Source organism: Podarcis cretensis, assembly GCF_951804945.1.
Source record: "Podarcis cretensis genome assembly, chromosome: 5".
Taxonomy (NCBI): Eukaryota; Metazoa; Chordata; class Lepidosauria; order Squamata; family Lacertidae; genus Podarcis; species Podarcis cretensis.
Genome location: NC_137174.1, coordinates 19,251,255 through 19,263,027, shown reverse-complemented (window position 1 = coordinate 19,263,027; position 11,773 = coordinate 19,251,255).

The window sequence follows — 11,773 nt, the reverse complement described above, 5'->3', positions numbered from 1 at the left end:
GCATTCTGTTGGGGGTGAAGATCGTCCACAACAGAATGTAGACAACCTTCCAAGAGCACAAATTCTAGTGGTGGGCAGGGCCCGAGGGAAAGTGGATGTCAGGGACTGGACTGAGGAGGAATGGTGGAGACTGCCGCCCCCCCCCCCCGCACTTCACAGAGAAGAGGGAGACGGTATAGATTTACAGTGGTTTGTAGAAGGTCACAGTTCAGAGGCTGTAGAGAGGAGAAGCTGGGAAATATTGGGAAAGGAGCAGGAAGAAGAAGAAGGGGAGAGACAGCTGACAGACCCAATGTCTTTAGAAAGCATTCCAGACCCTCCCCTTCCCAGGACTTGGCGGGCATTGAAAGTAGGAGAACAGAAAGCTCAGAGGCAGAAAGTACAGATTCCCTGAAGCCTGACTGTGGATATACCAATGTATATGGCTCATACTTTTGTACAATATTAGGCTAGATCTAAAATATGTAAGTTTTTGAGCTGGTTTTTGGGAAATTTGGTTTTTGGGAAACTTCCGACATGGGTTGCCATATGTCCAGATATTCCTGGGCATTTACACAATTTCCGCCCAGTCACTGTTTTGGATGGACGTATGGCAACCCTAGGCTACGTTCCAGCCACACAAAAGCCATACGTTTCTATGGACCCTCCCACCTCATTCCATCATACATTCAGACTAGCAAGAGGTATTATCACACTTCAATGACACATTATTATTATTATTATTATTATTATTATTATTATTATTATTTACTGCCTTTCACAGGGCAGTTTGCACTGTAAAAATACAAAATGAAAACATAAAAGCAAAAGCAAAACACGTACACCCTTCCCACAGACACATTTAAAAGTTCATAGAATGTTAATCAGCCCAAGAGAAGAGAAATTTTTTTGCCTGGTGGCAAAAGATATGTAATGAAGGGGCCAGGTGAGTCTCCCTGGGGAAAGCATTCCACAAATGGGGAGCCACTGCAGGAAAGGCCTGTTCCTGTGTTGCTACCATCTGGATCTCTCATGAAGTAAGCACCTGAAGAAGGATCTCAGATGATGATGGCAGATTCCGGCTCAGTTCCTCAGGGCCCGGCAAAAGCACTGGAGGATATTGTGCAGCAGGGTCAGTCTGGAGTGTGGTCTGGGGAGGGACATGGCCTGAGGAGATAGTTGCATTTCTTCTGCAGGTCTGAGGCACAATGTATGCACTGCTTTACACTGTGGTCCATATGACTAGCTAATGAAATGTCCATCATTATGAAGAGTCAGGAAAGTGTTTGATTGGATATAACAGGGACCCATTGATAGCAGTGGGTGGGGCATGAGTCAAGTTCTCCATCCCAGGGGCATACGAAGGGGGGGGAGGGGCGGTTCACCCCGTGTGCCACCCTGACGGGGGGTGACAAAATGGCAAGCAGCACTCGTCACCGCGGGGCCCGCAGCATGCACAAGCCACGCGTCTCAGCGCTCACAGGCTCTGCGCTGTCCGCCCACCTCCCCCCCAGTTGTAGGGAGGTTGAGGCCCCACAGCGCACCCCGTTCCCATTGATGCCGCTCGCCCCGTCTCATCCCTAGGGGCACAGTCTTGTCCCTATGAGCGCCTAGCGCCCAGCCCCTATGTGCACCACATGCCCCACCCCTATGGGTGGATCGCCCCGCCCCAGCTGCCTGAAAGGCTTGCTCTACTGCTGCTCCACCCCAACATTTCCCCAGATTCCACTTATTTCCTCCACATCCCAAGATCTATGTGAGAACTGCCCCTCTGCCCCATATGATAGATGCACCCATTGAACGGCATATCCTCACCCCTCTTTCTGTTGCTCTGCATAGCCCACACCGTGTTCTTGGTCCTGTTTGAGTGTGACAAAGATAGCTCAGGCAGATGATGTAGGCACAATAGATATTAGGGGTGTTCATCTCTGCACTTTGTGTGTCCTGAATAATGAGGCGAATCAGAGTTATTTTGGGGGTTTCTTTCACATTGCTGAGTTGGTTCACATTGTTACCAAGGCAGATCAGAGGGTGTTCAACCTTCTGGAAAGTCTCTTGTCTTGGTTTTTCCATGTTAAAAGGGAAGAATAATATTCATTCTTAGATTCCCCAGGAATCTAATAGGGGCAAAACAGACCTTCTGATTTAACGGATCAGGTTTGGACCCATCCCTGGGACGGCACAGGGTAAATCCGAAGCAGATAGGACTGCTTCTAAATGCTCTAGATACAGATATATCTTGTGGGCATGGCAACCCCCTAATACACATAAAGAGATAATCTATGAAAAGATGTTGGGTGGTCAGATCTCTACCTGAGATCCATCTTGCAGCTACATGGAGTAGTAGGGCCTTTTGTGTGGTGGCACCTGCCAAGCAGAACACTTTCACTTTGGAAATAAGGCATGTTTTTGGATTAAACTAAAACTGTTTTTTGTTCACTTGAGCATTGTCAGAGTATTGATGCTGGTCATTTATATGACTGGCCACTGTGAAGCAGTAGAACTGCATTTCATGCTGTTTTTATATTGTTTTATTAAGTGTGGCGTGCTTTTTATTCCTTTGCATACTGTTTTAGGTTAGTTTAAAATATTAAAGCAGTTTATATGCATTTCCAGTAGTAGTTAATAAATAATATGAATGCTATAATAGTTGCTAACATTTGGGTACAATGTGGGGCGGATGGGGGGCATCAGCCCCAATCCACAGTGGAACTAACAATGTTTATGTGCTCACAAGTGGCTTTGCCTTCTGTTTGAGGCCTGTACAGTGATTAGACCCACAAGACTTGATTTCTGCCCTTAGAAGCTTCTAAATAGACTAGCAGAACAAAATATTGATTGCTGAGCCCTTGTGACAGCTGGGCTCAGATTCAACGACAAACCTTGAGCCCTACTGAAAATTGTTTTTATCGAGCTACATAAAAACCTGATTTAGCAGAGTTCTCGAGTCCTGCTGTTTTGAACCCATTTTTCTTTCTTCTAAACGCATCTCTCTGAGGAAATTAATCTCTCAGGAAAGAACAGGCAGCTCACCCTGAGCCAGGAATTCTGTGTAAAGAAAAGGAAGCTGGGGGGGGGGGGGGAAGATCAGAGAAAGTGTGAAAGCTTAAGAGCCTTTCTAATGCAAGAATTACAGGAAGGAAATGTACAAAGGAGGCCTGGAGAGCAAACTCCTGTTTGTGCTTTTACAACTCTGAGATAAGAGTGGTCCGTCCACTGACAACCTAACGTAGGCAACAGAGACAGCTGAAGTCCAGTGAGTTCCTGATGTGTCTGCATAGCCAATATTGTTATTTCCATTATACGTTTTTTTTCCTGTGCATGATTACATTAAGTAGTTAGATTATATTAAGCAAGAAGTGCTGAAAGCAGTCTCCTTCAGACATTTGTCCTAAGCATTCTTAAAGTAAAAGCAGCCCACATGCAGGTCTATGGCCAAGGATGGCAGACCTTTCTCTTTTCACTTCAGAACCAGTACTCTTGAGGTACTCTTAAGGTTTCAGTACCCTTGCGGATTCAAAATAAAAGGTGTGTGTATGTGTGTGTGTGTGTGTGTGTGTGAGAGAGAGAGAGAGAGAGAGAGAGAGAGAGAGAGAGAGAGAGAGAGACGTAATAATAGATATATAATGGTGTGGGTTTTTTTAACAAAAGATCATGAGTTGCAAGCATAACCTGCTTTTCAACCCTGTATTTACTAGTTAAAACCATGTGACTAGATAGATACACATCCTTTCGCTGTAGTGACAATAGGTCCCTTGATGGCCCGTTTGTTTTTTGCCCTGCTAGCAGAAATGACTGGGTTGATTGTCCATAACTTGCTAGGTTAAAAAGTGGCAATGATATTTGGATGACCTGTCAATATTCTTCCTCATCTCTCCATTACCATTCATTCTCTCTCCTGGTTTACTGGGGGCAAATCTACACTGGTCAGTTATAATGTTAAAAATGCGTTATCAAAATGTGACACCAGGGAGCGCTGTACAGCAGCGATCCATCGTCAATGGGAAATTGCATTGAGAGCTATATTACGTTCTTTTTGTAACGTTCTTACATATCAGTGTAGATCCAGCCCTAGTTTGTTCTTTCTTAATAGAGACAGTTGTGCCTCAGACCTCTGTAAGATATACAGACCTTTAAGCCCATCATGCTTCTTGCGGCCTGGACCAGCCTAGAAGCCACCCAATGCCCCAGAATACATAAATTACCAAGAAGGCTCCTGGTGGGTTGAGTTTCTCCTGTTTGGAGCAGGGTGCAAGAACACAACCCCACGGTTGTTGTTGTTTAGTCGTTTAGTCGTGTCCGACTCTTCGTGACCCCATGGACCAGAGAACGCCAGGCACTCCTGTCCTCCACTGCCCCCCGCAGCTTGGTCAGACTCATGCTGGTAACCTCGAAAACACTATCCAACCATCTCGTCCTCTGTCGCCCCCTTCTCCTTGTGCCCTCCATCTTTCCCAACATCAGGGTCTTCTCCAGGGAGTCTTCTCTTCTCATGAGGTGGCCAAAGTACTAGAGCCTCAGCTTCACAATCTGTCCTTCCAGTGAGCACTCAGGGCTGATTTCCTTCAGAATGGAGAGGTTTGATCTTCTTGCAGTCCATGGGACTCTCAAGAGTCTCCTCCAGCACCATAATTCAAAAGCATCAATTCTTCGGCGATCAGCCTTCTTTATGGTCCAGCTCTTACTTCCATACATCACTACTGGGAAAACCATAGCTTTAACTATACGGACCTTTGTTGGCAAGGTGATGTCTCTACTTCTCAAGATGCTGTCTAGGCCTGTCATTGCCCTTCTCCCAAGAAGCAGGCGTCTTTTAATTTCGTGGCTGCTGTCACCATCTGCAGTGATCATGGAGCCCAAGAAAGTAAAATCTCTCACTGCCTCCATTTCTTCCCCTTCTATTTGCCAGGAGGTGATGGGACCAGTAGCCATGATCTTCGTTTTTTTGATGTTGAGCTTCAGACCATATTTTGCACTCTCCTCTTTCACCCTCAATAAAAGGTTCTTTAATTCCTCCTCACTTTCTGCCATCAAGGTTGTGTCATCTGCATATCTGAGGTTGTTGATATTTCTTCCGGCAATCTTAATTCCGGCTAGGGATTCATCCAGCCCAGCCTTTCGCATGATGAATTCTGCATATAAGTTAAATAAGCAGGGAGACAAAATGCAGCCTTGTCGTACTCCTTTCCCAATTTTGAACCAGTCAGTTGTTCCATATCCAGTTCTAACTGTAGCTTCTTGTCCCACATAGAGATTTCTCAGGAGACAGATGAGGTGATCAGGCACTCCCATTTCTTTAAGAACTTGCCATAGTTTGCCATGGTCGACACAGTCAAAGGCTTTTGCATAGTCAATGAAGCAGAAGTAAATGTCTTTCTGGAACTCTCTAGCTTTCTCCATAATCCAGCGCATGTTTGCAATTTGGTCTCTGGTTCCTCTGCCTCTTCTAAATCCAGCTTGCACTTCTGGGAGTTCTCGGTCCACATACTGCTTGAGCCTTCCTTGTAGAATTTTAAGCATAACCTTGCTAGCGTGAGAAATTAGTGCAATTGTGCGATAGTTGGAGCATTCTTTGGCACTGCCCTTCTTTGGGATTGGGATGTAGACTGATCTTCTCCAATCTTCTGGCCACTGCTGAGTTTTCCAAACTTGCTGGCATATTGAGTGTAGCACCTTAACAGCATCATCTTTTAAAATTTTAAATAGTTCAGCTGGAATACCATCACTTCCACTGGCCTTGTTATTTGCAGTGCTTTCTAAGGCCTATTTGACTTCACTTTCCAGGATGTCTGGCTCAAGGTCAGCAACCACACTACCTGGGGTATATGAGACATCCGTTTCTTTCTGGTATAATTCCTCTGTGTATTCTTGCCACCTCTTCTTGATGTCTTCTGCTTCTGTTAGGTCCTTTCCACTTTTGTCCTTTATTATGGAAATCTTTGTACGAAATGTTCCTTTCATATCTCCAATTTTCTTGAACAGATCTCTGGTTCTTCCCATTCTATTGCTTTCCTCTATTTCTTTGCATTGCTTGTTTAAGAAGGTCTTCTTGTCTCTCCTTGCTATTCTTTGGAAATCTGCATTCAATTTCCTGTATGTTTCACGATCTCCCTTGCATTTTGCTTGCCTTCTCTCCCCCGCTATTTGTAAGGCCTCATTGGACAGCCACTTTGCTTTCTTGCATTTCCTTTTCATTGGGATGGTTTTCGTTGCTGCCTCCTGTATAATGTTACGAGCCTCCATCCATAGTTCTTCAGGCACTCTGTCCACCAAATCTAAATCCTTAAACCTGTTCCTCACTTCCACTGTGTATTCATAAGGGATTTGACTTAGATTGTATCTTACCGGCCCAGTGGTTTTTCCTACTTTCTTCAGTTTAAGCTTGAATTTTGCTATAAGAAGCTGATGATCTGAGCCACAGTCAGCTCCAGGTCTTGTTTTTGCTGCCTGTATAGAGCTTCTCCATCTTTGGCTGCAGAGAATATAATCAATCTGATTTCGATGCTGCCCATCTGGTGATGTCCATGTGTAGAGTCGTCTCTTGTGTTGTTGGAAAAGCGTGTTTGTGATGACCAGCTTGTTCTCTTGACAGAACTCTATTAGCCTTTGCCCTGCTTCGTTTTGATCTCCAAGGCCAAACTTGCCAGTTGTTCCTTTTATCTCTTGACTCCCTACTTTAGCATTCCAATCCCCTATAATGAGAAGAACATCCTTCTTTGGTGTCACTTCTATAAGGTGTTGTAAGTCTTCATAGAATTGGTCAATTTCAGTTTCTTCAGCACCAGTAGTTGGTGCATAAACTTGGATTACTGTGATGTTAAAAGGTCTGCCTTGGATTCGTATCGAGATCATTCTATCATTTTTGAGATTGCATCCCAGTACAGCTTTTGCCACTCTTTTGTTGACTATGAGGGCCACTCCATTTCTTTTACGGGTTTCTTGCCCACAGTAGTAGATATGATGGTCATCCGAACTGAATTCACCCATTCCCGTCCATTTTAGTTCACTGATGCCCAGGATGTCAATATTTATTCTTGCCATCTCATTTTTGACCACCTCCAACTTACCCATGTTCATTGTTCTTACATTCCAGGTTCCTATGCAATATTTTTCTTTACAGCATTGGACTTTCCTTTCGCTTCCAGGCATATCCGCAACTGAGCGTCCTTTCGGCTTTGGCCCAGCCTCTTCATCAGCTCTGGATCTACTTGTACTTGCCCTCCGCTCTTCCCCAGTAGCATGTTGGACGCCTTCCGACCTGAGGGGCTCATCTTCCAGCGTCATAACTTTTATATGCCTGTTGTCTTTGTCCATGGAGTTTTCTTGGCAGGGATACTGGAGTGGCTTGCCGGTTCCTCCTCCAGGTGGATCACGTTTGGTCAAAACTCTCCACTATGACCTGTTCATCTTGGGTGCCCTGCTCGGCATAGTTCATAGCTTCTCTGAGTTCTTCAAGCCCCTTCGCCACGGCAAGGCAGTGATCCATGAAGGGGACAACCCCACTACCCTGCCCCAAATCACATCCACAACTCCTCCTTGCTTCCCCAGACTAGAGATTATTTTTGGCTTAGATGAAGAGTCCTACAATTTAGGATACATCGAGCAGGGGAAATCACCTCAGAAGGATGGTGGCTTTTCTACTGAGGGAACAATTTTAAAGTGTGTAATGTAAGGTGGAGGTCAACCGAAAACCCTCTCTCTTAAAAACGTGAGTGATTTAGCCAAGAGGATTAAATCTAAGACATCGGCATAAAGTTGATGAAGATCTCTCCATTCAAAATGCTTACTGCACGTGCTGCGAGAAGGCCAAAAGGGTTCCGTATTTTAGGTGAGAGGGCTTTCAAGATGGCAAACACACGTCAATGAAAAGCCGCAATGTTTCACAAACTGGCTACCTTGCAAATGGCTGGGAAGATATCTGGCTTTAAAATAAAATAAAATCTGCAGAGTTTACCAAGAGAACAAGGAAAACACTGTCAGGGTTCTTCTGTACTGCTCATTTTTTTGAGTAGTGGAAACCGGATGCAAAAAAAAAAAACCTAGGCTTGCTGCCTACTTAGAATTTTAGAGACCCAACAAGAATTTAACCCTCTTGGAACCTGCTGGAACAGGAGGATGCAAAGCCAGAGAACATGTGTGCATTCATTGTGTTTGTTATTTCCTAACTTTCTACAATATGAGCTTTGGAAAGAGAATAGAAGGTAACCTTTGTGTCGGGAGGGGTTGCTCTCTTTGGCACTCTATCCTCATATTCATAAAAATAAAAATAAAAAAATGCTTTCTGTCAGCAGTTAAAGTAACTATCACATGCCCATAAACATTTCCTCCTTAGAGCCTTCAAAATGTATTTCAATAAAATTAACCTTCCACATACTCAGAGGCATCTATTATTTACTTATTTATTTCAATTTCTAGCTCACTTTTCTTCAGATCCAGGTTCCCAGGGTGTTTTACAACATAAAACACAAATACATGTTACCTCAGGTTAAGAACTTAATTCGTTCTGGAGGTCTGTTCTCAACCTGAAACTGTTCTTAACCTGAAACTTTAGCTAATGGGGCCACCTGCTGCCGCTGCACTGCCGCTGCACGATTTCTGTTCTCATCCTGAAGCAAAGTTCTTAACCTGAGGTAATATTTCTGGGTTAGCGGAGTCTGTAACCTGAAGCATATGTAACCTGAAGCGTATGTAACCTGAGGTACCACTGTACTATTAAAATGTAAAGTCATTACAAAAAGAACAAAGAGTCTTGTGGCACCTTCAGGACTAACACATTTATCATGGGACAAGGTAATATGTCACAATAAATGTGTTACTCTTTAAGGTGCCACAAGACTCTTCGTTGGGGGTTTTTTCTGTGGAAGACTAGCATGACAACCATTCCAGAAATAAAGCAATTAAAACATTGAATGGAAAAAGACAATATCACGGTACATCAGATGCACAACTAACCACTTTACAGCCGACCACATCAGATCAACCCCATACAAAAGCCTGGGTGAGTAGGCATGGCTGTAACCAAAATGTAAACAGCGATTTTTTTACTTTTGTAAAGAGACAGTGCTTTTTTTCTAAAAAATAATAATGTTTAGGGGTACTCTCATTTTGACTCAAGAAAATCACCATTTTATAGTTCACATCAGGAAATATAAATACAGTAAATGGACAAAAGTACAAAGATTCACAAAATGTTTAGGGGTATGCGTACCCCTGCACTCCCACGAAAAACGCACTGTAAAGAGGTACCAGACTTTTTGAACACAAGAAAGTGGAAGCCCTAATTCAGAAGGTGGCACTTTGTTTGGCATGGTAAAACGTCCCAACTGAGGTCATATATGGCATCAGGGGTCAGGCAGGTGAGAATTGTTTTTGGGATATAGCCTCATTGGCCAAATTAGCATCCATTCTGGGCCTAATGTGGTCCATGGATTGGGGGCTACCAACTCCCGCTTATACAGTTGCACTGGCTGTTGTGTTTCTAGGCATATTTCCAAGTGCTTCTGTAAGGCCTTAAGTGTCTCGCAGTCTGGCAAAGATGCCCTTTTCTGCATGTGCCTGGCCAAACCCTTGCTTCTCTCATTGTCTGTTGTTTGGTGAGCAGTGACCACATTTTTAAGGACATGACATCTCATATTTGAAGGGAAGCTTGCCTGGGACCAACTTTGATATCATTTTAGAACAAGGCAAACACTTTTTAAAATATATGAGTCGCCCTGGCCTTTCAGAGTGTTTTATAACTGGGTTTAATATTGTCTTGATTACAACCCTGGATTTTTATTTTACTTTATGGCTTTTGCTGCAGCTCTGCTTTATTCGGAGCTTTGACGGTATTTGTTGATCTTTTAAATGGCATGCCATCCCATAAGCCTTGCACTTATAGAGTGGCCTATAAATTGATTAACTCTCTGCCTGTCTTTCTAGGTCAAGCTACCACCCAAAGTGCATTCTAACACACATAAGGCACCCTGGCCACCTGGCCTACATTACCAGCATCATCTTGAATACTTTTCCCTGAATCCAAGAGCCACACACAAAGACCAACTGCCCTGAAACCTGCTTTTGTACTGAGCACACATCCCTTCATTCGCATGCTAAATTGTCTACTCATGTTCTAAAAATACATGTCAGCTGAGACCACAGCTAATGTTCCTCTGTTAGTTTGATGAGGTAACAGCAGCTATTTACGGGCATTCTTATACTTCGTTGTATTGAAGGCCACTGTCCCTCTGTTTGCTCATTCTTTGCAAACCACCACATTCAGAGCCTTCGTCTAAGAGACTATTTGAAAGGCTTCCAAATGAAAGCTGGTACGTTTTGCCCTTTGTGACTGCAATCTAATGAAGCGAGATGCGCAAAAAACAAAGAACCAGGCAGAGTGCACGAGATTTCCATCACAGCTTCTTGCACAGCTGAAGAAGGAAGCTGCTTTTCCTGTTTAAATGTGAAACAAACAAGGGGTTTGCCTCTTCAGCTTGTGCTCAAACTTTTGGCATTTCACCTCATTGTTTTCCTTATGCATATTGGGGGATTGGTAAGCTCCAGGCCACAGCTGAAAAGCCTACTTTTAAAATATAGCAATTTAAGGGAGTTGGATGAGCAGACATAGTGGGAGAAGCCCATCTAATTTCATCATAGTTGGTCCCTACTCTGTTGCAGGCCCAGGTCATGTTTGCCAACATCTGATAATTCAAAGAAGAAATAAGTATGCTTTTCATCCTGACCTAGTTCCAGTTCTAGATCTAAAGGTCTGTACCACTCACAGTCGCCTGACTCAGAAGTGTTCCTCATTGAAACTCATGTTCCTCACTGAAAGTAATTCCAGTAGAACCAGATCAAGTATTTGTATTTATTTAGATAAATCTGCTACATATGCATTTCAAGGTCAAACCATTGATTTAGGTTGGCATAGAGACTTATGTAAAAGGACCCCTGGGCAGTTAAGTCCAATCAATGGTGACTATGGTGTGCGGCACTCATCTCGCTTTTCAGGCCAAGGGAGCCAGCGTTTGTCTTCAGACAGCTTTCTGGGTCATGTTGAAAGCATGACTAAACCGCTTGTGGCGTGATGGAAACCAGAGTGCATGGAAACACTTTACCTTCCCTCTGCAGCGCCACCTGTTTATCTACTTGCACTGGCATGCTTTCGAACTGCTAGGTTGGCAAGGAGCTAGGACAGAGAAACGGGAGCTCACCCTGTCGTGGGGATTCGAACCGTCAACCTTCTGATCAGCAAACCCAAGAGGCTCAGTGGTTTAGACCACAGTGCCATCCGCGTCCCTAGGCTTGTGTGTACATAGCTTGTACATGGCTTTTGCTGAATTTGTGTACAAGGTAGGGTAGGGCCAGCAGCCACAGCCCCCGTCCTCCTTGAATGCACCTTTAGATGAACATTTGAACACTACTTCACTCTCTCAGCCTCTCATGGTCGTTGTGAAGATAGAATGGGATAACCTCACAAGAACCGCTCTGAGCTTTTTGGGGAATGAGTGGGCGGCAAATGCAACCGATAAATAAGTCAGCCCCAACGATGTCAACATTGGCTAACGTTGCCTGGATGACAACCAGCAACCTCAGCTGCCTGCTCCTCAGGTCAAGGGAGGGTGCTTCTTTCAGACACCCTCCCTCACCAACCTCCTTTTTAGTTTGATCATTGCAAATGAGTCTTTGCAGCAAAGCTTAAAGGTGTTTTGCCTCCTGAGTCCTATCAAGGCATCATTAACTGGGTGCAAAAACATCTGAAATGAAAAGGCAGCTACACATATTTTGTGGGGCTTAGCATATGAGCCTACAGAAA